The sequence below is a fragment of the Lithobates pipiens genome, unplaced genomic scaffold (assembly GCF_037356315.1).
Source record: "Lithobates pipiens isolate NorthernLeopardFrog02 unplaced genomic scaffold, aLitPip1_a1.2 Scaffold_16, whole genome shotgun sequence".
In the NCBI taxonomy this organism is placed as follows: Eukaryota; Metazoa; Chordata; class Amphibia; order Anura; family Ranidae; genus Lithobates; species Lithobates pipiens.
The window spans coordinates 191,753,890-191,780,550 of NW_027507748.1; positions in this window are offsets into that span (position 1 = coordinate 191,753,890).

The following is a 26,661-nucleotide window of genomic DNA, read 5'->3' on the forward strand; positions in this document are numbered from 1 at the left end:
GGATAGACTTATGACGTGTGGCATTAAGGTAGCATCTATGAGTCTGCTGGTGTTTTCAGTTAGAGACCCAATCCCTGAAATGATGGGACGTCCGGGGGGGGGGGGGGTGTGACTCCTTTATGTACTTTTGGGAGAGCGTAAAAAGTTGCTTCTCGTGGATGTACATTATTAAGATATTTATACGTATCCTGATCTATCAGGCCTTGTTCATATCCTCCATTGAGAATGTTTAGAAATTGGATTTTGTAGCGAGTTATACTTGAAGGTGGGATCTTTTTATACCAATTCTCATTAGTCAATATATCATAGCACATTTTTTCATATTGTAATTTTGTCAACAGGACGATGTTACCTCCTTTATCTGATGCTTTAATGACTAGATCAGGATGTTTCTTCAAATTTTTTATAGCTCGTTTTTGGGAGTTGTTTATATTGGACCCCTGTGGTGTGATTTGCATTTGTTTGATATCGCTTACTACACTAATTAGAAAGGTCCAAATGAACGCATTTGTAGTTAAGTCAGGGAAGTTTTGAGATCTAGGCCTGAGGGGGCCCCTTCCTCCATTTACCATTGAGCATGATTGTTTTTCAGGAATTGCTTGCGTAGTTTTAAAGTTAGTTTCCTTTCCTTCATTCTCTTCCAGGAGAAAAATTAAATCCCGGAGGGCTCTAAACTCAGCCATTGAGTAGTGTTTTATACTCTCAGCAAGGTCACGTTCCTGTCTGTTCCTAATGACTTCCGAGTCATAGATGTATCTATAGGTAAGGCTTCGTGCAAATAAATAAATATCTTTTATAAGCTCATATTTGTCAAGATTGGTGGAGGGGCAAAAGCCCAGGCCCAAACCCAGAACCTCCAATTCAATATTTGAGAACTGATAGGGGGTTAGATTTATTATATCCAGCTTTAAGTCGGTTGTATCATTGGTTCGGCCAAGTGAAAATTTGATGCCATAGATCCTGCCTGTGTTAGATGGGGGTCTAACGTTGTTTGTTTAGTGCCCGTTTGGGTCATGTTTGTAGAGGTATACATAGGGCCCAAAGGGGCATATTGTCCATTTTGACCACCAATCAGAGACGGATTTATAGAAGGAAACCCAGTTGGTAATGGTGTCGAAGGAGGAAAACGTGTTCGTCCATTTATCATAGCTTGTTTATTAGTTCCAGGGGAAACTTTTTCAGATCTAGATGGAGATGTCCTTCGAGGTGTAGGTTGACTATTCATAATCTGTACTGCTTGTTGTGCCAATCCCCCCATATAGGTATTATGTGGTTTCGTCCCTTCCTGACTTTCATTGTGAGGTACATTATGATTTTGAAATCTCTGCTTATTCTCATCATTAATTGACCGTTTTGCATATGGTGTATGATGTCCCCCACCATGACCCCGCTTACGTGGTCCTGAGTTGGTGTTAGTATATGTTGATGTTGATCGTTTCGTATTAGGTAGTGATGGAGTAGTTGATGCGGATGAATCAGATTCAGTATCTTCCTCTGTAAAATCAAAATCATTAGTAACATTTCTAAACTGTGAATTCGGCCTAGGGCCTCTCATTTGTTGGGAGGTCTGCCATTTATATGCAAACCCTTCTAGGAACGCTAACCTATCCTTTGACATTTTGTTTTGTTTCTTAAAAATTATATCTTTAGTAATTTTTGTAATATATTCTTTCAATTCTTGCCATCGTTTCGTATACTGAGCATGATTTTTTATTGCTTCATTTGTTGATTGTAACATTAGTATGTCTTGGTCCAAACTATTCAACTCTGCTTGATATTGTGCAATGAGTAATTTCATGAGTTCCACACTACACTGTGTAAGAATTTTTTCCCATGTTTTTTTAAATTCCATCATGGGATTTTGGAAACTTGGATATACATGGGTTCGAAGACCAATTGGACTAATGTTTTCTCTTATATATTGTTGCAAAAAATCAACATGCCAGTATAGGTTAGATTTCTTTTTTAAAAGCCTTTTCATTTTGTTCATGTATTGATTAATATTAATCTCAGGTTCTGTATCTACATTTACATTGGTTTGAATTTCATTCATATATCCTGTCCACGCTGTTCCTATGAAATCCATAGTAAGGGGGAAAGAAAAAAAAAATATATATATATATATTATTATCTTGGAATTCTCTCCAAGTAGTCTCTCGCTTATTTACTTACTAATTTTTATACATAGTTTACTTACAAACAATATTCAATATAAAAGAAAAATTTGAGGGAACAATATCCTAAACAATTATTTCATATCTAGAAAAAACTCCACCTAGAGGTCTTTTTGTGTATATATTTATATACACGGGGTGCTTCCACCCTACAATCATTGATTTTTAAAAATTGAACAAGTGTGTATCTATCACAGGGTGGTGTCTGTGGATACACTGATAGAAAAAATGCTGCGTCCTAGTTATCACTTTGTGAATATAAATATTGACAGGGAGAAGGGGGAGTAAGGAAGAAAAATAAAAAAAATAAATAAAAGAACCTTCACATAAAAAGACCTCAGAAAAAATGTGGGTTCAATTGGACTTTTTAGGCATAAAGAAAGTTGTGAACACAACCAGTATATTCAAAAAGAATTATTTCTATTTATTTTTTTTAAAAAAAGAAAGACAATTTAAAAAGAACAGGGAAAAGTTCAATTTCCTTTTTACACAAAAAAAAGGGAAAATGTTTCCTCCTTAAAACTACACATTTAAGACCTAATTGACATCCTATCAAACATAGTAAAATCCATTTCAAATTTCCAAAAGGGAAAGAGAAAAACAAAATATATATCTATACAAATGAGGGATCAAGGATATCAATCATACAGTCAACGATTACATATATTTTTGGTGCTCTACATGTTTCGTGTCTACGATGACACTTCTTCAGGAGCTGATAATAATGTTCTAAATTCTAAGGAGAGAATATAAATAAGTAAAAGAAGAAAAACATATATGTGTATAAAATACTAGAAAGAAAAAAACATACATCTATAAACATTCGTATAAATAAAATACATATATCCAAGTATATATAACATATTTCGTTATATCACCCATCAAGGTACTAAGGTGTAAAAAAAAAAAAAAAAAAAAAAAAAAAAAGGGGGGGGGAGGGGGATTTTTCCTGAGACCACAATGTGGGGGCGGATATAACATTCCTATTTAATACCATATAGTATCAACCACTCGATACTTACATTCCTTCGTAAAAGTGTGTCCCAAATAGGGAGATCACCGTTTCCAAAGGAGGAAATTGGTACGGTTGATTACACAAAACTTTTCTCCACAGAGGGAAACAAAAAAGGAAGAGAAAGAGGGGGAGAGGAAGAAAAAAGAAAAACAATTGTTGAGCAAGTATATAAACAAAAATTGAATAAAGAAATATATTTTTTGAACTTAGTGGAATCACTATAAAGGTGTATTCACCTCATAAAGTTTAAATCTTCAGTGTTTTTAGTAAAAATTCTTGAGGCGTAAGTGAACACAAGTAAATCCGTGATGGATACTCTTTAGTATCCCCTGAGCTGTATAATTAGGAAATAAAGAAAAAAACATAAAAAAGGGGGGATTTTTAGAATATATAGATAATATCCAAAAACATAAAGAAATATATCCATAAGGATAAGAAAAAATATATATATGGACTCACTATATAGGTGAGACATCAATTATTTAAACAGCAAAGAAAGAAAGAGAGCCAACAAAGAAGAATTGTGCAGTGTATGCTAAAGCTAAGCTATTGATAGTGCCTACACCATAATGGATTTAAAAGAGATGAAAAAAATATATCAAATAAAAGCATATATAAAATTGTGTAGACCAATTACCTCAGGTTGCAAAAAACGGATCAAGTTCCCAATGGGTAAAGAAGGAAAGTAAAGGGGGAATCAAAGAGGCAGACTAATCGGCCCATTCACCCCTATCATATTGTTTTTTGTGTGTAAAAGATGGCCGCCATTCATGGACACCAGCCACGTGTGTCCTTTTATATACATCCGTCCCGGTAGTGACGCCACTCCGCACTCGACGGAAGTGACGTTCATCTACCCGACCAACGTCTCCTACGATGCGTTCGGTTGATACCGACGCTACACACGAACGTGCAACGTCCTCGCATAGAGCACGTGTGTACGTTCGTAAGGCCAAAGAAAACACTTACGTCTGGCCACCATAACGAACAGACGTGCACCAGATAGGGAAGGAGCACCTCAAAGGTTCCTCCCCGATCTGCGGAGGTAGAATGAGGGGCCTCGTTCCGATGCAGCGAATGGGGACAGTACCAGAAGGGACTGTGAGAACAACCCACAAGTCCCTATGGTGGAGCGCCAAACCCCATATCCCAAATGGGGTAATTAGGGGTCGCGCTCGCGTGGTCGCACATTGTGGTCAAGGAAAAAAAAAAATAAAATAAAAAAAAAACCACCTAAGCGTTGATGGAGTAATAATTACAGTGAACTCTAAATATACATAATTCTTTATAAGCAAATTAGACTGTTACAAAGAGGCAGGTCAAATTTGGGTTGATCAGCCAGATCATTAATTATTAATTACATCCAAATGCGGTATGTATAAAATTCAAAACAAACAAAAAAAATCCATATATTCAAAAAGTATTTACATTCCGCATTGGGTTATTGTGTATATAAGCGAGAGACGGGAAAGGAAAAAAAAAAAAAAAAGGGGGGGGGAAAGGGAGGAGGGGGGACAAATGTACTCTACAAAAAAGACTTGATTGAGTCTCATTTAGGCCAGGGGCTTGGGTAGCATTGAGTTTCTCAATCCAAATCGTTTCACGTTGTAAAATGCGTTTGTCCCAATTTCCTCCACGTGGATCCTTTGGAATAATCTCTAAAATACTGAAAAGGACACATGTTGCATCAAAAGCATGACATAAATCAATGTGTCTACTCACTGTTGTTAACATTTTCCCATTAGAGGATACATATACATGGTCCTTGATGCGTTGCCAAAGACATCTCATAGTCTTTCCGACATAGAAAGCTCCGCATGTGCATGTCATTAAATAAATGACACCCTGTGTTTTGCAGTCTGCCCTAGATTTTAAATAGACAAATTCACCATTAGGAAGTGCGACTTCTGCACCTTGTTTGACCCAGGGGCAGAAATCGCAGGTTCCACATTTGTACAAACCCCTGCCATTTTTGATATCTCGTCCTTTAGGTAAATAAAAGCTTGATACCAAATGATCTCTCAGCGAGGTAGTGCGTCTAAATGTCAATTGGGGTCTTTTCCCTATGTATTTTTTGATTACCGAATCTTGGTATAAAATATGCCAATGGTTTGTAAGAATATTACGGACCTCTTCATGTTGAGATGAAAAGCGTGTTATCAATCTTGTATTGGTTTGTATTTCAGGGTTACATTCTTTCTTTGAGTATAATAGAGTGTTCCTAGGTTTTCTGTACGCACGATTGTACGCCCTTCGTAGTTGAGATTTACTATACCCTCTAGCTAGTAGCCGTATACGGAGGAGATCTGCTTCTTTATGAAAGTCATTATCATGAGTGCAATTTCTACGTATTCTGACATATTGTGCATAAGGAATATTTTTTACCAATGAACTGGGGTGAGCACTTGCTGCGTGAAGTAAAGTATTTCCTGCAGTTTCCTTGCGATATAATTTTGTAGCTAGACAGTTGTTTTTGTCTTTAAAGATTGTTAAGTCTAGGAACGTTATTTTTTGAAGATCCATATTTAGGGTAAATTTCAAATTGTATGTGTTGATGTTAAGGGATTTAATGAAGTCTATCAGACTCCTAGTTGTTCCCGTCCAGATTACAAAAATATCGTCGATATAACGCATCCACGACATCACACAATCGGTAAATATTGACAAAGATTCATTTGAGAAAATTTCCCGCTCCCACCCCCCCCAGGTACAGGTTCGCATAGGACGGTGCACAGCACGTACCCATGGCGACACCCTGCACCTGGAGGTAGTGGGACCCGTTGAAACTAAACCAATTGTGCGTCAAGACAAAATCAAGAAGGGTGAGGATGAAATCATTATATTTCCAATTGGTGTGTGGTTCCTCATGGAGGAAGGTGCGTATCGTCTCGACGCCCTTCTCGTGAGGGATGCTGGAATATAGAGCTTCCACATCAAGAGTCACGAGAAGGGCGTCGGGAGGAACCACCAAACCCTCCAATTTTTTCAGAAGATCAAGAGTGTCCCTAGTGTATGAGGATAGACTTATGACGTGTGGCATTAAGGTAGCATCTATGAGTCTGCTGGTGTTTTCAGTTAGAGACCCAATCCCTGAAATGATGGGACGTCCGGGGGGGGGTGTGACTCCTTTATGTACTTTTGGGAGAGCGTAAAAAGTTGCTTCTCGTGGATGTACATTATTAAGATATTTATACGTATCCTGATCTATCAGGCCTTGTTCATATCCTCCATTGAGAATGTTTAGAAATTGGATTTTGTAGCGAGTTATACTTGAAGGTGGGATCTTTTTATACCAATTCTCATTAGTCAATATATCATAGCACATTTTTTCATATTGTAATTTCGTCAACAGGACGATGTTACCTCCTTTATCTGATGCTTTAATGACTAGATCAGGATGTTTCTTCAAATTTTTTATAGCTCGTTTTTGGGAGTTGTTTATATTGGACCCCTGTGGTGTGATTTGCATTTGTTTGATATCGCTTACTACACTAATTAGAAAGGTCCAAATGAACGCATTTGTAGTTAAGTCAGGGAAGTTTTGAGATCTAGGCCTGAGGGGGCCCCTTCCTCCATTTACCACTGAGCATGATTGTTTTTCAGGAATTGCTTGCGTAGTTTTAAAGTTAGTTTCCTTTCCTTCATTCTCTTCCAGGAGAAAAATTAAATCCCGGAGGGCTCTAAACTCAGCCATTGAGTAGTGTTTTATACTCTCAGCAAGGTCACGTTCCTGTCTGTTCCTAATGACTTCCGAGTCATAGATGTACAGTGGTGTGAAAAAGTGTTTGCCCCCTTCCTCATTTCCAGTTCCTTTGCATGTTTGTCACACTTAAGTGTTTCGGAACATCAAACCAATTTAAACAATAGTCAAGGACAACACAAGTAAACACAAAATGCAATTTGTAAATGAAGGTGTTTATTATTAAAGGTGAAAAAAAATCCAAACCATCATGGCCCTGTGTGAAAAAGTGATTGCCCCCCTTGTTAAAATATACTATAACTGTGGTTGTCCACACCTGAGTTCAATTTCTCTAGCCACACCCAGGCCTGATTATTGCCACACCTGTTCACAATCAAGGCATCACTTAAATAGGAGCTGCTTGACACAGTAAGGTCCACCAGAAGATCCTTAAAAGCTACACATCATGCCGAGACCCAAAGAAATTCAGGAACAATTGAGAAAGAAAGTAATTGAGATCTATCAGTCTGGAAAGGGTTATAAAGCCATTTCCAAAGCTTTGGGAATCCAGCGAACCACAGTGAGAGCCATTATCCACAAATGGCGAAGACATGGAACAGTGGTGAACCTTCCCAGGAGTGGCCGGCCGCCCAAAATTACCCCAAGAGCGCAGCGACGACTCATCCAAGAGGTCACAAAAGACCCCACAACAACGTCCAAGGAACTGCAGGCCTCACTTGCCTCAGTTAAGGTCAGCGTTCATGCCTCCACCATCAGGAAAAGACTGGGCAAAAATGGCCTGCATGGCAGAGTTCCAAGGAGAAAACCACTGCTGAGCAAAAAGAACATCAAAGCTCGTCTCAATTTCTCCACAACACATCTTGATGATCCCCAAGACTTTTGGGACAACATTCTGTGGACCGATGAGACAAAAGTGGAACTCTTTGGAAGGTGTGTGTCCAAGTATATCTGGCGTAGAAGGAACACTGCATTTCATAAAAAGAACATTATACCAACAGTAAAATATGGTGGTGGTAGTGTGATGGTCTGGGGCTGTTTTGCTGCTTCAGGACCTGGAAGAATTGCCGTGATAAAAGGAACTATGAATTCTGCTGTCTACCAAGAGATCCTGAAGGAGAATGTCCGACCATCTGTTCGTGTACTCAAGCTGAAACGAACTTGGGTTCTGCGGCAGGACAATGATCCTAAACACACCAGCAAGTCCACCACCGAATGGCTGAAGAAAAACAAAATGAAGACTTTGGAGTGGCCTAGCCAAAGTCCTGACCTGAATCCTATTGAGATGTTGTGGTATGACCTTAAAAAGGCCGTTCATGCTCGAAAACCCTCTAATGTAACTGAATTAGGACAATTCTGCAAAGATGAGTGGGACAAAATTCCTCCAGGACGCTGTAAAAGCCTCATTGCACGTTATCGGAAATGCTTGGTTGCAGTTGTTGCTGCTAAAGGTGGCCCAACCAGTTATTAGGTTTAGGGGGCAATCACTTTTTCACACAGGGCCATGATGGTTTGGATTTTTTTTCACCTTTAATAATAAACACCTTCATTTACAAATTGCATTTTGTGTTTACTTGTGTTGTCCTTGACTATTGTTTAAATTGGTTTGATGTTCCGAAACACTTAAGTGTGACAAACATGCAAAGGAACAGGAAATGAGGAAGGGGGCAAACACTTTTTCACACCACTGTATCTATAGGTAAGGCTTCGTGCAAATAAATAAATATCTTTTATAAGCTCATATTTGTCAAGATTGGTGGAGGGGCAAAAGCCCAGGCCCAAACCCAGAACCTCCAATTCAATATTTGAGAACTGATAGGGGGTTAGATTTATTATATCCAGCTTTAAGTCGGTTGTATCATTGGTTCGGCCAAGTGAAAATTTGATGCCATAGATCCTGCCTGTGTTAGATGGGGGTCTAACGTTGTTTGTTTAGTGCCCGTTTGGGTCATGTTTGTAGAGGTATACATAGGGCCCAAAGGGGCATATTGTCCATTTTGACCACCAATCAGAGACGGATTTATAGAAGGAAACCTAGTTGGTAATGGTGTCGAAGGAGGAAAACGTGTTCGTCCATTTATCATAGCTTGTTTATTAGTTCCAGGGGAAACTTTTTCAGATCTAGATGGAGATGTCCTTCGAGGTGTAGGTTGACTATTCATAATCTGTACTGCTTGTTGTGCCAATCCCCCCATATAGGTATTATGTGGTTTCGTCCCTTCCTGACTTTCATTGTGAGGTACATTATGATTTTGAAATCTCTGCTTATTCTCATCATTAATTGACCGTTTTGCATATGGTGTATGATGTCCCCCACCATGACCCCGCTTACGTGGTCCTGAGTTGGTGTTAGTATATGTTGATGTTGATCGTTTCGTATTAGGTAGTGATGGAGTAGTTGATGCGGATGAATCAGATTCAGTATCTTCCTCTGTAAAATCAAAATCATTAGTAACATTTCTAAACTGTGAATTCGGCCTAGGGCCTCTCATTTGTTGGGAGGTCTGCCATTTATATGCAAACCCTTCTAGGAACGCTAACCTATCCTTTGACATTTTGTTTTGTTTCTTAAAAATTATATCTTTAGTAATTTTTGTAATATATTCTTTCAATTCTTGCCATCGTTTCGTATACTGAGCATGATTTTTTATTGCTTCATTTGTTGATTGTAACATTAGTATGTCTTGGTCCAAACTATTCAACTCTGCTTGATATTGTGCAATGAGTAATTTCATGAGTTCCACACTACACTGTGTAAGAATTTTTTCCCATGTTTTTTTAAATTCCATCATGGGATTTTGGAAACTTGGATATACATGGGTTCGAAGACCAATTGGACTAATGTTTTCTCTTATATATTGTTGCAAAAAATCAACATGCCAGTATAGGTTAGATTTCTTTTTTAAAAGCCTTTTCATTTTGTTCATGTATTGATTAATATTAATCTCAGGTTCTGTATCTACATTTACATTGGTTTGAATTTCATTCATATATCCTGTCCACGCTGTTCCTATGAAATCCATAGTAAGGGGGAAAGAAAAAAAAAATATATATATATATATATATTATTATCTTGGAATTCTCTCCAAGTAGTCTCTCGCTTATTTACTTACTAATTTTTATACATAGTTTACTTACAAACAATATTCAATATAAAAGAAAAATTTGAGGGAACAATATCCTAAACAATTATTTCATATCTAGAAAAAACTCCACCTAGAGGTCTTTTTGTGTATATATTTATATACACGGGGTGCTTCCACCCTACAATCATTGATTTTTAAAAATTGAACAAGTGTGTATCTATCACAGGGTGGTGTCTGTGGATACACTGATAGAAAAAATGCCGCGTCCTAGTTATCACTTTGTGAATATAAATATTGACAGGGAGAAGGGGGAGTAAGGAAGAAAAATAAAAAAAAGAAATAAAAGAACCTTCACATAAAAAGACCTCAGAAAAAATGTGGGTTCAATTGGACTTTTTAGGCATAAAGAAAGTTGTGAACACAACCAGTATATTCAAAAAGAATTATTTCTATTTATTTTTTTTAAAAAAAAGAAAGACAATTTAAAAAGAACAGGGAAAAGTTCAATTTCCTTTTTACACAAAAAAAAGGGAATATGTTTCCTCCTTAAAACTACACATTTAAGACCTAATTGACATCCTATCAAACATAGTAAAATCCATTTCAAATTTCCAAAAGGGAAAGAGAAAAACAAAATATATATCTATACATATGAGGGATCAAGGATATCAATCATACAGTCAACGATTACATATATTTTTGGTGCTCTACATGTTTCGTGTCTACGATGACACTTCTTCAGGAGCTGATAATAATGTTCTAAATTCTAAGGAGAGAATATAAATAAGTAAAAGAAGAAAAACATATATGTGTATAAAATACTAGAAAGAAAAAAACATACATCTATAAACATTCGTATAAATAAAATAAATATATCCAAGTATATATAACATATTTCGTTATATCACCCATCAAGGTACTAAGGTGTAAAAAAAAAAAAAAAAAAAAAAAAAAAAAAGGGGGGAGGGGGATTTTTCCTGAGACCACAATGTGGGGGCGGATATAACATTCCTATTTAATACCATATAGTATCAACCACTCGATACTTACATTCCTTCGTAAAAGTGTGTCCCAAATAGGGAGATCACCGTTTCCAAAGGAGGAAATTGGTACGGTTGATTACACAAAACTTTTCTCCACAGAGGGAAACAAAAAAGGAAGAGAAAGAGGGGGAGAGGAAGAAAAAAGAAAAACAATTGTTGAGCAAGTATATAAACAAAAATTGAATAAAGAAATATATTTTTTGAACTTAGTGGAATCACTATAAAGGTGTATTCACCTCATAAAGTTTAAATCTTCAGTGTTTTTAGTAAAAATTCTTGAGACGTAAGTGAACACAAGTAAATCCGTGATGGATACTCTTTAGTATCCCCTGAGCTGTATAATTAGGAAATAAAGAAAAAAACATAAAAAAGTGGGGATTTTTAGAATATATAGATAATATCCAAAAACATAAAGAAATATATCCATAAGGATAAGAAAAAATATATATATGGACTCACTATATAGGTGAGACATCAATTATTTAAACAGCAAAGAAAGAAAGAGAGCCAACAAAGAAGAATTGTGCAGTGTATGCTAAAGCTAAGCTATTGATAGTGCCTACACCATAATGGATTTAAAAGAGATGAAAAAAATATATCAAATAAAAGCATATATAAAATTGTGTAGACCAATTACCTCAGGTTGCAAAAAACGGATCAAGTTCCCAATGGGTAAAGAAGGAAAGTAAAGGGGGAATCAAAGAGGCAGACTAATCGGCCCATTCACCCCTATCATATTGTTTTTTGTGTGTAAAAGATGGCCGCCATTCATGGACACCAGCCACGTGTGTCCTTTTATATACATCCGTCCCGGTAGTGACGCCACTCCGCACTCGACGGAAGTGACGTTCATCTACCCGACCAACGTCTCCTACGATGCGTTCGGTTGATACCGACGCTACACACGAACGTGCAACGTCCTCGCATAGAGCACGTGTGTACGTTCGTAAGGCCAAAGAAAACACTTACGTCTGGACACCATAACGAACAGACGTGCACCAGATAGGGGAGGAGCACCTCAAAGGTTCCTCCCCGATCTGCGGAGGTAGAATGAGGGGCCTCGTTCCGATGCAGCGAATGGGGACAGTACCAGAAGGGACTGTGAGAACAACCCACAAGTCCCTATGGTGGAGCGCCAAACCCCATATCCCAAATGGGGTAATTAGGGGTCGCGCTCGCGTGGTCGCACATTGTGGTCAAGGAAAAAAAAAAAAAAAAAAACACCTAAGCGTTGATGGAGTAATAATTACAGTGAACTCTAAATATACATAATTCTTTATAAGCAAATTAGACTGTTACAAAGAGGCAGATCAAATTTGGGTTGATCAGCCAGATCATTAATTATTAATTACATCCAAATGCGGTATGTATAAAATTCAAAACAAACAAAAAAACATCCATATATTCAAAAAGTATTTACATTCCGCATTGGGTTATTGTGTATATAAGCGAGAGACGGGAAAGGAAAAAAAAAAAAAAAGGGGGGGGGGGGAAAGGGAGGAGGGGGGACAAATGTACTCTACAAAAAAGACTTGTATGATTGAGTCTCATTTAGGCCAGGGGCTTGGGTAGCATTGAGTTTCTCAATCCAAATCGTTTCACGTTGTAAAATGCGTTTGTCCCAATTTCCTCCACGTGGATCCTTTGGAATAATCTCTAAAATACTGAAAAGGACACATGTTGCATCAAAAGCATGACATAAATCAATGTGTCTACTCACTGTTGTTAACATTTTCCCATTAGAGGATACATATACATGGTCCTTGATGCGTTGCCAAAGACATCTCATAGTCTTTCCGACATAGAAAGCTCCGCATGTGCATGTCATTAAATAAATGACACCCTGTGTTTTGCAGTCTGCCCTAGATTTTAAATAGACAAATTCACCATTAGGAAGTGCGACTTCTGCACCTTGTTTGACCCAGGGGCAGAAATCGCAGGTTCCACATTTGTACAAACCCCTGCCATTTTTGATATCTCGTCCTTTAGGTAAATAAAAGCTTGATACCAAATGATCTCTCAGCGAGGTAGTGCGTCTAAATGTCAATTGGGGTCTTTTCCCTATGTATTTTTTGATTACCGAATCTTGGTGTAAAATATGCCAATGGTTTGTAAGAATATTACGGACCTCTTCATGTTGAGATGAAAAGCGTGTTATCAATCTTGTATTGGTTTGTATTTCAGGGTTACATTCTTTCTTTGAGTATAATAGAGTGTTCCTAGGTTTTCTGTACGCACGATTGTACGCCCTTGGTAGTTGAGATTTACTATACCCTCTAGCTAGTAGCCGTATACGGAGGAGATCTGCTTCTTTATGAAAGTCATTATCATGAGTGCAATTTCTACGTATTCTGACATATTGTGCATAAGGAATATTTTTTACCAATGAACTGGGGTGAGCACTTGCTGCGTGAAGTAAAGTATTTCCTGCAGTTTCCTTGCGATATAATTTTGTAGCTAGACAGTTGTTTTTGTCTTTAAAGATTGTTAAGTCTAGGAACGTTATTTTTTGAAGATCCATATTTAGGGTAAATTTCAAATTGTATGTGTTGATGTTAAGGGATTTAATGAAGTCTATCAGACTCCTAGTTGTTCCCGTCCAGATTACAAAAATATCGTCGATATAACGCATCCACGACATCACACAATCGGTAAATATTGACAAAGATTCATTTGAGAAAATTTCCCGCTCCCACCCCCCCAGGTACAGGTTCGCATAGGACGGTGCACAGCACGTACCCATGGCGACACCCTGCACCTGGAGGTAGTGGGACCCGTTAAAACTAAACCAATTGTGCGTCAAGACAAAATCAAGAAGGGTGAGGATGAAATCATTATATTTCCAATTGGTGTGTGGTTCCTCATGGAGGAAGGTGCGTATCGTCTCGACGCCCTTCTCGTGAGGGATGCTGGAATATAGAGCTTCCACATCAAGAGTCACGAGAAGGGCGTCGGGAGGAACCACCAAACCCTCCAATTTTTTCAGAAGATCAAGAGTGTCCCTAGTGTATGAGGATAGACTTATGACGTGTGGCATTAAGGTAGCATCTATGAGTCTGCTGGTGTTTTCAGTTAGAGACCCAATCCCTGAAATGATGGGACGCCCGGGGGGGGGTGTGACTCCTTTATGTACTTTTGGGAGAGCGTAAAAAGTTGCTTCTCGTGGATGTACATTATTAAGATATTTATACGTATCCTGATCTATAAGGCTTGTTCATATCCTCCATTGAGAATGTTTAGAATGTTTAGAAATTTCCTTGACCACAATGTGCGACCACGCGAGCGCGACCCCTAATTACCCCATTTGGGATATGGGGTTTGGCGCTCCACCATAGGGACTTGTGGGTTGTTCTCACAGTCCCTTCTGGTACTGTCCCCATTCGCTGCATCGGAACGAGGCCCCTCATTCTACCTCCGCAGATCGGGGAGGAACCTTTGAGGTGCTCCTCCCCTATCTGGTGCACGTCTGTTCGTTATGGTGGCCAGACGTAAGTGTTTTCTTTGGCCTTACGAACGTACACACGTGCTCTATGCAAGGACGTTGCACGTTCGTGTGTAGCGTCGGTATCAACCGAACGCATCGTAGGAGACGTTGGTCGGGTAGATGAACGTCACTTCCGTCGAGTGCGGAGTGGCGTCACTACCGGGACGGATGTATATAAAAGGACACACGTGGCTGATGTCCATGAATGGCGGCCATCTTTTACACACAAAAAACAATATGATAGGGGTGAATGGGCCGATTAGTCTGCCTCTTTGATTCCCCCTTTACTTTCCTTCTTTACCCATTGGGAACTTGATCCGTTTTTTGCAACCTGAGGTAATTGGTCTACACAATTTTATATATGCTTTTATTTGATATATTTTTTTCATCTCTTTTAAATCCATTATGGTGTAGGCACTATCAATAGCTTAGCTTTAGCATACACTGCACAATTCTTCTTTGTTGGCTCTCTTTCTTTCTTTGCTGTTTAAATAATTGATGTCTCACCTATATAGTGAGTCCATATATATATTTTTTCTTATCCTTATGGATATATTTCTTTATGTTTTTGGATATTATCTATATATTCTAAAAATCCCCACTTTTTTATGTTTTTTTTCTTTATTTCCTAATTATACAGCTCAGGGGATACTAAAGAGTATCCATCACGGATTTACTTGTGTTCACTTACGCCTCAAGAATTTTTACTAAAAACACTGAAGATTTAAACTTTATGAGGTGAATACACCTTTATAGTGATTCCACTAAGTTCAAAAAATATATTTCTTTATTCAATTTTTGTTTATATACTTGCTCAACAATTGTTTTTCTTTTTTCTTCCTCTCCCCCTCTTTCTCTTCCTTTTTTGTTTCCCTCTGTGGAGAAAAGTTTTGTGTAATCAACCGTACCAATTTCCTCCTTTGGAAACGGTGATCTCCCTATTTGGGACACACTTTTACGAAGGAATGTAAGTATCGAGTGGTTGATACTATATGGTATTAAATAGGAATGTTATATCCGCCCCCACATTGTGGTCTCAGGAAAAATCCCCCTCCCCCCCTTTTTTTTTTTTTTTTTTTTTTTTTTTACACCTTAGTACCTTGATGGGGGATATAACGAAATATGTTATATATACTTGGATATATGTATTTTATTTATACGAATGTTTATAGATGTATGTTTTTTTCTTTCTAGTATTTTATACACATATATGTTTTTCTTCTTTTACTTATTTATATTCTCTCCTTAGAATCTAGAACATTATTATCAGCTCCTGAAGAAGTGTCATCGTAGACACGAAACATGTAGAGCACCAAAAATATATGTAATCGTTGACTGTATGATTGATATCCTTGATCCCTCATTTGTATAGATATATATTTTGTTTTTCTCTTTCCCTTTTGGAAATTTGAAATGGATTTTACTATGTTTGATAGGATGTCAATTAGGTCTTAAATGTGTAGTTTTAAGGAGGAAACATTTTCCCTTTTTTTTGTGTAAAAAGGAAATTGAACTTTTCCCTGTTCTTTTTAAATTGTCTTTCTTTTTTTAAAAAAAATAAATAGAAATAATTATTTTTGAATATACTGGTTGTGTTCACAACTTTCTTTATGCCTAAAAAGTCCAATTGAACCCACATTTTTTCTGAGGTCTTTTTATGTGAAGGTTCTTTCGTTTCTTTTTTTTATTTTTCTTCCTTACTCCCCCTTCTCCCTGTCAATATTTATATTCACGGAGTCGTAATATTTTAATTACAAGGGGTTTAATAGTATTGTAATTTGGCAGTGGTGTCGGTGACATAAGAGTTTTTGTATGTGGACGTGGAGAAGAATGGTCGGATGTCGGATGGTGGAGTCATCACCCAGACAGAGTTTTACAGATGGCTCCAGAATGGTAGCTTGGGCTTTCCACCTGCGGAAGACAATGTAGCTGTTCTTCCCTTCAGGTTTGTCGCTGATGAAGCATTTGGACTTGGTGAACACCTGATGAGGCTATTTCCCATGAGGAGCCTCACCCAGGCCCAGAGGGTTTTTAACTACCGGCTGGCAAGAGCCAGAAGAGTGGTGGAGAATGCTTTCGGCATAATGGTCAGCCGGTTCCGCCTATTCCTGACGCCAATCCACAATATAGACTCAACCATAAAGTCTTTGCCAGCTGCATTATATGCAATTTTCGAATGAAAAATGCTACGAACTATGTTGTCTCAGTTGGGCCTGAGGCCGGCTTTGGAGATCAACCAACTCTGACGGCACTTGAAGCTGGCCACCCTGGCTTGCCTCCCCCCCCCCAAAGCCAGGTAGGGGGGCCATTGATATGCCAGCAAATGTTTGAGAAACATTTTTAAAATACGTTTTTATTTTAAACTGAAATAATATTTCATTTGATTTACTGCTTGTGTTTCTTTTAGCTGTCTCCTAGGTTCTCCAATGGGCTTTTCTTTTTGCCCATTTTCTTAAATAGTGCAAATGTAATTTATTTGATACATGAGGTGACAATCTCTTCTTCAGCTAACTATTCTGTTGTGGGTCTGCTATACACACACACACACACACACACACACATTGTTTGTTGTTGTTAATGTATGTAATGCATTAATGTTATAAATAATCATTCTTTTTCAGCACTATGAATTCATTGTTTTGGGTGTCTAAAATGGCCTGATTGAGGCCAATTTTAGAGCACTGTGTGTGGGTTATTTACTAAAAGCAAATACACTTTACACTGCAAGTGCACTTGAAAGTGCACTGAAACTGCACTGGAATTGCACTTGTAGTGCAGAGTGGATTTGTCTTTAGTAAATAACCCCCATTGCCACTGTAAATGCCAACTTACTCCAAAAACTGGTATTGCGCATTGAAAGAAGAAGCCACACATTGTTGAGTATAAAACATTTTACTCTGTGCACATTCACATGTGCATTAGAAAAGGGTTTTTGAACCAACCAACATCTTTGTTTTTATGTTTGACATTAGAAATAGCATTTTTTTGGTTAAACAGGCATATTTCAAACCATAACATACACAACTCTTGAATTTACCAAGTTCAACTTTGAAAAAGTGAAGGCAATATCAGACATTAGTATGTCAAAACTGTGTTCATATTGCCTTCATCAGATGGGGTGATGTCACCCCTGTAAAAAACAAATTTTGAAGATGCACACAAACTGGGAGTGAAAATGTGGATTTTCCTCCTGATCCCATGCCTAATGTCAACATGTGCTAGCTCCCATCATGGAGCATCAATGGATGTGTTTCGGGGTGCAACCCCTTCCTCTCACCTACTTGAGTTGCGAGGAAGGGGGTTGCACCCCCAAAACGCGTACCTTGATATCCTGTGATGGCAGATAACACATGTTGACACACTGTGTGCATCTTCAAAATTTGGCTTTTAAAAACCTTTTAAACTTGAATTAAAATAAAAAAGTCCTTGACAAAACGGTACAATTTTTGTTTGTTTGCCTAAAACATCAATGATGTTCTTCATTTTTAGTTGAACATCATTGATGTTTTCCTTTATCTTTTCTAAGTCAGGATTGCACACCAGGATCTCCCTGATGAGGATGTGTGCACTTGCACTTTGAAATGAGTTTCTTCTTCCACAACCTCCACATCGCCTAAAAATAAAAAAAACACTATGTATTATAAATATGCAGGCATACATCTATTACCTGAAGCTGTGGTATCAGATACTCACCTGTTGTGGTCACTGTTTCAACCACGTCATGAACCTCTCCTCCCTCCACATACTCAGGTTGTGGTGCGGTGACTTCCCCTTGTTTACGAGGTTAGGGGTCCCTTATGTCCTCTGATGTCTCAAGTCATTTCTCCCCCATGTGAATAAAAAAAGGGTATACTTAGCACACAGATATTTGAGGCAAGAAATAGGAATATGAAACATTGCTTGAAGTGTCATACAATTGTCTGTTTTGGCAGAGTTCCAAGCTGAAGACACCCCTAGTATCCACTGGAGCACCTGTGTGTCCTCTCCTTACACTGAATCAAGTTTGCATTTCATTCTAGTTACATTCATGCATTAGTAGTCCTATAGACAAACAAAACCCTTGAAGCAAATGAAACAGACAGAACTCTGCACAGCAGCTTGTATATTAACAACATGACAGCCCATGGAAAGATTAGTTGTTCTGTGCAACACCCCTCCCTGACTGGCTCCAAAGGGGGGATGGGAGATGCTCCATACCTGACAGGTGCACACCAATCCATTCCCTGGCAGCTGCCTGGAACTCCTGGCCACTGCTACAGTGGGTAAGAAGTTACCCCAATATCATTTCGCTGCTCCCTGAAAGCCACATCCAGCCACAGGAAATAGACAAGGAGCCATCTTGGAAGGGGGCAGTCCTGACCAAGAAAAAAAAAACTTCCAGCATCTTTGCAAGGGAAACCAACATATCCAGACTAACAAAATGTGTGTGTGGGGCCACAGCTCCCCAGGGAGGAGCGACTGGATCAGTCCCAACTAACCACAAGACAGAACTGTTTTACCTGCATCCAGAGACCAGTATCCCAGCCCCCCAGTATCTGGACCTGTGGGGTCTCCCTCGTATGGAAGTTTTATAACCGAACAGAGGGGCTTCGTCACAGGAAAGAGGCTGAACCTGTACGGCTGGCAAGATGAAGGCAAAAATAAAAATCTTCATTGATTCACAGTTATAACCAGTTGATCGTTTGAGGGGGAAAAAAAGAAGAAAAGGGCGCTGTACCCAATAAATTTTTTATGTTAATGAATAGAATGCATTAAGGTGAAAAAACGACTGCCTTTAGAACTACTTTAACTGAACTTCCATTATAGGAGCAGTCCTCAACCTTTTTAGTACCAAGGACCGTTGTGTTGGAACGCAATGGTGATGGGTAGGGCACTAGGAAGAGTTGGTGGGTTTGTGGGGGGGGGGGGGTTGTGATACCAAGGAATGGTAAATAGATATACAGTATATATGTATACAGATTACACAGGCAATAGGGAGATCACATGTCACTGGTTACCCGATACCCCCACAGCCCTTGCATGACAGGACAGCACACACGGGCAGCTCACTTACAGCTCAAGGTTCCCAGCTATGTGCTGTGTATTCACTGCTCCTTGAACCCAGGTAAGTGCTATGTAATTATCATGCCTTGTACCCTGTTGGGCAAAGTTAGTAAGCATGTACAAGGTCCCAGGAACTTGCTCAGGAACCCTGGGGTGACACACATGGCGGGGTGGAGTTCCTGTACTCCAGCCAGGTGAGGAACTCCCATCACTGCAGGGCAGGAATCTGCCACACACCCCCAACACTGCCGCTGTGACGAACTAGGCGCATAGACTGCTGTCCTCAGTAGAGCAGATGTGTCTTGTCCCAGCTGTGTGTCCTCCGCACTGTAGATACATCTTGCAAATTCATGAACATGGTTGGTGCCAGGAATAAGGAGACCTGAGAGCTGGTTTTAGAATGGCAGTGAGGGGATATAAATAGAACTTTGACTTTTTCAGTTCTGGAGTCCTTTCCATTTCCATGGGAACACAGATTAAGCCCTCTGCTGTGCAGCCCGATGCCTAACAGGCCACGGACCTGTACCAGTCCACGGTCTGAGGGTCGGGGACCTCTGCATTGTAAGGTTTATGGGACTAGATGACAAATTTAATTTCTTAATGAACTTTAAATAAAATAAAACTGATAACTTACTTCTGTGGTATGAATGGCCGCGGCCCTTTATTTTATTGGCATGACAATATATATATTAACCAACTTAACATTAAATAATATACACACATTGATGACATAACCTTTATAATCATCTTTAGATTATAAAATACCAAAAAAGGTTCAGCTTTAAAAGCTCGAACCCATAAAGTAATGACAAAAAACCATACCACACGCCAGGCTCATTAAAATGAAGGAGCCTGGCACCCCACCCGGGCCACGGCCAATGCAATACAAGCAAGAAAATCTAAATTTAAAATATCATTGCCAATTATCAGATAAATGCACCAGGTCTGAACGATATAAGCCAGGCAAACCACCTTCCAAATCGACATGACGGAAGGACCGTCCATTTAGGCATACATTTTTCAAGAAATCTATTTACATGTCTACGATTTTTTTCTAAAAAGAAATGCGTTGGATCAACCAACCATTTTAATCGAGGGATAATTTCTGAAAAAACTAAAACAGTTGATGGTAAAATATCGTGAAGATGAATAAGATCCGTTTTCATTAGTGCAACCAAATCCAAAGTTTTAACAGAACCTAAATCGTTACCAGCTACATGAAAAATAATAATTGATGGTGGAGTGTGAGATGAAAGCAGAGCACGAAGCGATGAATGAAGGTCGAATCACGACATTCCTCTGTATCCGAACCAAAATACGTTATAGGAGGAATCATCTAGACCTAGGTTGAGGCTGTAGTAGCGTAATGAAGCTCTGTTTTCAGCCCAAAAAACAAATAAATGTCTAAATGTTCGATTATTCACACCACATAAGGTGTCCCTATAAAGCAGAGAAACATAAATTAGGTCTCACATAAGATCTGAAACAGTTAGATTGCCAACCACCAAAACTTTTAATCGCAGTGGAAGATAAACCCAGCGCAGCTGCTTCAGTTGCTGCTCCAATGCGAAAAGAATGGGTGGTGATTTTCAAATGATGTAATCCTAACAATATCAGGCATTTTTTTAAAATAACTCTGAATTGGTATTGTGTAAGCGGGATACCTGAAGCATGCACCAAAAGATGGCTGCTGTTCAGTGGACGTAACAATAAGAATTTTGATAACAAAGAAAAAACGCAAAGAGGGGAATCATTCATTTTATGAATTACAATCCAGCGACCTTTCCCCAACTGGTCAGTTTTGCTGAAGCGCAATAAAATTTTAACGTGATCCTTCTGCATGAAAACATCGGACAACATCAGACCTCCAGAAGCTGAAGAAGATTTAGGCAACAATTCAGAGATGCGAAATGCACCGAAAAAACAAAGGCAAAAGGAAATGCGCATAAGAATGGATTCATAATCCGAATAACAAACATCAGAGGACACAACCAAAAGACTAAAATAACCGAGGTAATAGGTACTCAATCATCAACCTGGAAGTGTAATTTGCGGTATCCTTTAAGTGCTTGAACAACTGAAAAATACTGGTTGCAAGGATGCAGTCCTCTCATTTTATTAAAAAAGGAAACACCTGCCAATATCTTAACGATATGAGAATACGAATAAGAATTCATCATCATAAAATCAACAAAGACTAAAACCAATGCTTCTGAAAATTGATTCACATCAACGAGGTTAGAATTTAAAAAGGAACACCAAAGCGACCACGCGGCTTTATATTGCGCCTGCGTGGACGTTGCCAAAGAATTGGTAATGGATGAAATTACGGAGGGCAAACCACTGACCACAACGCTTCCGGGCAAGGACAACCAATTTGATCCGCTTCAGGTACCAAACTGCGAAATCGATCGAGCTAAAAGCGTGACAAAGAATCAGCAATTAAATTAATGTTACCTGGAATATACTTGACCTTAATCCACAAATTCAATTTCAAACAAAAAAAAACTAACTTCCTTAATACTGTTAATACTGGTAATGATTTAGATGTTAAACAATTTACTGCATATTCAACGCCTTTGTTATCAGAGTGGAAGAGAATGCGAGCATTCCTAAGTCGATCGCCCCAAAGATCAAGGGCCACCAAAATAGGAAAAATTTCAAGCAAAACTATATTTTTCATGAGACCTCGATCCTAGAAGTAGGCCAAAAAGCCATAGACCAGTGACCCTGTCAAAATGCGCCGTAACCAACCGAACCCGCCACGTCAGTATATAATGAAATAGCTGAAGAATCACAAAAGGGGGCTTGCCAAATGGAACAACCATTATAAGTAGATAAAAATTGATCCCAAACTAATAGATCTGAGATTAGTTCAGAGGAGAGACGAACAAAATGAAATGGCGACTTATAATCAGCTAAGACATTGTAGAGTCTTTTTGAAAAAACACGACCCATAGGTATTATGCGAGTAGCGAAGGCAAGCATGCCTAATAGAGATTGAAATGTTTTCACCGTGAATTTTCGTTTAGATACAACAAAGGAGACCAAATGACTCAATCTAACAACTTTCTCTGAAGGGAGGCGACATTCCACCAAAGAAGTATCTATAGTAATCCCCAAAAATTCCAGACAGGTAGTGGGCCACACAGTTTTTTCAATCGCCAGGGGGACACCAAAACGCGCACATAAAACACGGAATTCACTAAACAAATAAAGACAATGTAAAGAATCAGTGGGGCCAAAAAATAAAAAATCGTCTAAATAATGAATAACATTATTCGAATTAGCTTGATATGAAACCGCCCATTCAAGGAAAGATGCAAAAGCTTCAAAATATTTACAAGATAATGAACAACCCATTGGAAGGCTTGTATCGTAATAAAACGCACCAGCAAAATAAAAACCCAAGGAGTTGTAAGCAGAGCGATGAATAGGCAGTAAACGAAAAGCTGATTTGATGTCGGCCTTCACTAGTAAAGCGGATTGACCAAACAGACGAATTTTGGAAACTGCATCGTCAAATGAAGAATATGTAACCAAACTATCAAGAGGATTAATACAATCATTTAACGAAGAGCCCAAAGGGTAGGACAGATGAGCTATTAAACGAAAACTACCTTTGTCTTTTTTATGTATCAAACCAAGAGGGGACACTCTAAAATTCTGAAAAGGTGGTGAAGAAAATGGCCCTACAACACGGCCTTCGCGAACTTATTTTTTCAGCAACCACCCTTTGAAATCGTTTGACAAAAGGAAGGTTATCGTGACAAATGCAACCCGAACCATCAAAAATTGGCAATCGAAAACCGTGGGAGAAACCATTAATTATGAGATCCGCTGTCAGATGATCTGGCCAAATTTGTAGAAATGGCAACATTTCGGCAAGCTTCACTGGAGTTGCTGCTAGGACGAAAATTATCCCGCACATTAGATGGGACATTAGTAGATGATTTTTTAAAACAACGAATAGCCGGATGATTACCAGAACATGTGGCGCATTCGGGTTTGTAATGACAAGAATTAGGCTATTTACATTGTCCCTCATTAAATCCGAAACAGAGACCTTTCCGGAAAGGAGCCGGCTGCAAAGATGGAGAAGGAAGCAATTGTTTCTTAGGAATTAAGAAATTGAGCCACAAACCAACATCCTTAGAACCCCATTTTTTTGTTTACAAACGATTTTTATTTGGTACATAGAGAAAGTACAGAGTAAGCATAGATATAATATAAAAAATGCAATGTATATCAAGACAAACATAGAAAATCACCATAGATACAAAATTTTGTACAAGATACAGTGCATATATATTGCAATAGTTTGTGTTTTCATTTGGTAAGGTGATGGGCTAGAACCATAATAGTGCAGTAAACCGTAGACAATCATGTATAGGAGACCCAATTTCAGGGAGTATTAAAAAAGGAGGTAGAGTGGTTAAACCAGGGATCCCATTTCTTACTATATAAATGTGTGGAATTCTGTGTGATATGGAATATCTTTTCCATCAGATTAATATTATTAATTCTGATTTTAAGGTGATCCAAGGGTTTTAAAGTTTTATGGATTGCCAACTTCTGTCAGAACGATTCATCATAATAGAACCATGCAAGTCCTGAAAAAGTCTTAAAAGCCTCAAGAATAATCTCAACATGTTGAAACATGCCACAACACAATTCAGGGCGTTTTTCACCCATAGCGCTTGCAAAAATGCAAAAGGCTTAAAGCCAATTATTAAACAAACGAGGCGCAGATTTGCGTCTGTCATCTTCAGATTCTTTTTTATCTAAACGGTTCTCCTTAAATGAAGGGAGAAGAGAAAGAATATCTACATAATCACCCCTCCAGATTTTTTCTTTAATAGATGCTGGCAAATGAAAGCCAAGAGGCGATATTTCACAAACTAATGCTTCTTTAAAGCAACTCTCAGGGATCGAAGGAACTGACATCTGAGCAATAGCTGGTGCAGAAAACGCTGAAGGCAACATGTCCGAAAAGCGCCACAGGTGGAATAGATTGAGCAACATCTTTCCAAGCTTGCAACAATGAAGAATCAGAATTAACCGATAAATTGCTAATGCAACGCTTAAAATAATCAGTAAAGGAATTAAATGAAGATAACAACGATCGTAATTGATCAGACTCACCTTTTTCCACAGGTTGTACACCAGCCTGAGAAGATGCAGTCGACAAAGACGAAACTTGTGCTGAATTTCCAGTCTGTACATCTGCAAAAGATGCAGAATGTGCCGACAAGGTTTGCGATTCTGTAACGGAAGGAGAGGAATTAGAAACAGCAGACAAAGGGTTAGTATACGGTAAAAAAACAGTAGGCAATATATTGCAAACTGAAGGAGATGGAACAGTATTTTCAGAATTACTCGGCAAAGGTGTTGAATCAATCAAATCTGTATTTGGTAACAAAGTATCAGCATTATCGAATGAACTAGCAATAATTGGAACAGCCGATGAGATAATATTTTCCATTCCTTCATTAACTTGCCCGCTGACACTCAAAGGATTCATATTTAAATCATTTTTAAAAGTAGAATTACAATGAAAAAGATTGCTATTATTTTTACCCTTAAGTTTAGCTTTTTTCTTCACAGGCTGGCACCTGGATTCGATCCAGCGAAACGGCCTCTGCCTATTCCTCTGTGGATGTCCAGTCACTACTGCACATGCTCCAGCACCGCTTTCCGAAGTCTACCTAGTAACAGATGACGCTGCAGTGGAGGAACCACTCATTTGCTGAGGAACCAAGAAGCCAACTTCAGAGTTTCCGGAGGGAGGAATAACATTCATTAATTGTATCCCCCAAAACCGAAATAGATGGCGGCGGAACGGCGGAGGGCAGAGCGGAGGAAGCCGGAGAAAGGCCCGGAATTACAGCATGAAAAGGTGGAGGCAACGCCAGAGAAGAAGCCGAAGACTGGCCTGAGGACAAGCAGAATCTCATCCAAGCATCACCATCCGGAGCAGAGGCCCTCTCAATCAGCTGGTGCAGCAGAGAATTCAAGGCAGGTAAGGGAACAACGTAGGGGTGCCTTTTTATTCTGCTGTAACCGTTGTTCTGATAAAGTTTGTTGGTTATTTTCCTTTTATAACCTTCTGTTTATTTTCATAGGTTCGTTGGATCATCTGATGTAACTGAAGAATATTCTGGAAGATTGATCAGGTGACCAGGTAAGTAACCAATTAATTACTGATATGTAATATATAACTGAAATTCCCTTGTCCCTATTCCCATATGTAGGGGGCGCTAGTATGCTCCCCCTACTCCCATTCCCATTTCAATAAAGCCCATTCCACTGTTGCTGGCGTGTCAGTATTTGTTGGGTCCAGGTACTGGGTAGGTCCCCAATGGTGGTGGCAGGAGGACCAATATATCCAGCAGCTCCTTAGAGGGTGGCACTAGATAATATTTATTCAATGTATTATTGTGGTTTTATGTTTGTCTACAGTTCAGCTCCAACAGGTTTAAATTTGGGCAAATCTTCGGTTAGATTAGTGCTGATTGAATGAAAATTTGCCAACAGCCCCGTTTGAGAGAAGTTGATCATTAGATCAATTCCTCTGGAACAGGAACAGGAACAGCCATAGATGGATCAATATTCGGTTCTGAAACTAATTATTGAAGGCTCGTTTACACAAAACAGTATAGCACATTATGTGTGTGCTTATGTATGTGAACACACTCTGCTGTCCACTGCTATAATTTTGGTTTCCTTTTTTTTAAACAGCTATATTCTTTTGTAAAAATGAAGGGTGGCTAAATTAAAGCGATTTGTTTCTAGAATACACATGAAGACAACTGCACTAAATACATATAACTCATAGAGGACATTTATAAAGTGAATACCATCATCTGCTCTTGCCAGATTTCACAGTGCTTACTTCACACTGTGCCTGTATTTTATGTGTCAATCATAAAATACAGAGTATGGAGCATGTGGTGTGCATTGGAATGTTCTCTGCATAATGATGATGTGGGCAACACTATAGAATCTGGTCAAGTCAACTGTTTTTCTCTTCCTCCCAACAATTTATTTCTCCCCTCTCATTCATTCATTCAGTCTGTGTCCAAGGCCAATCTCTTGCACATGAACATTGCATAGGGA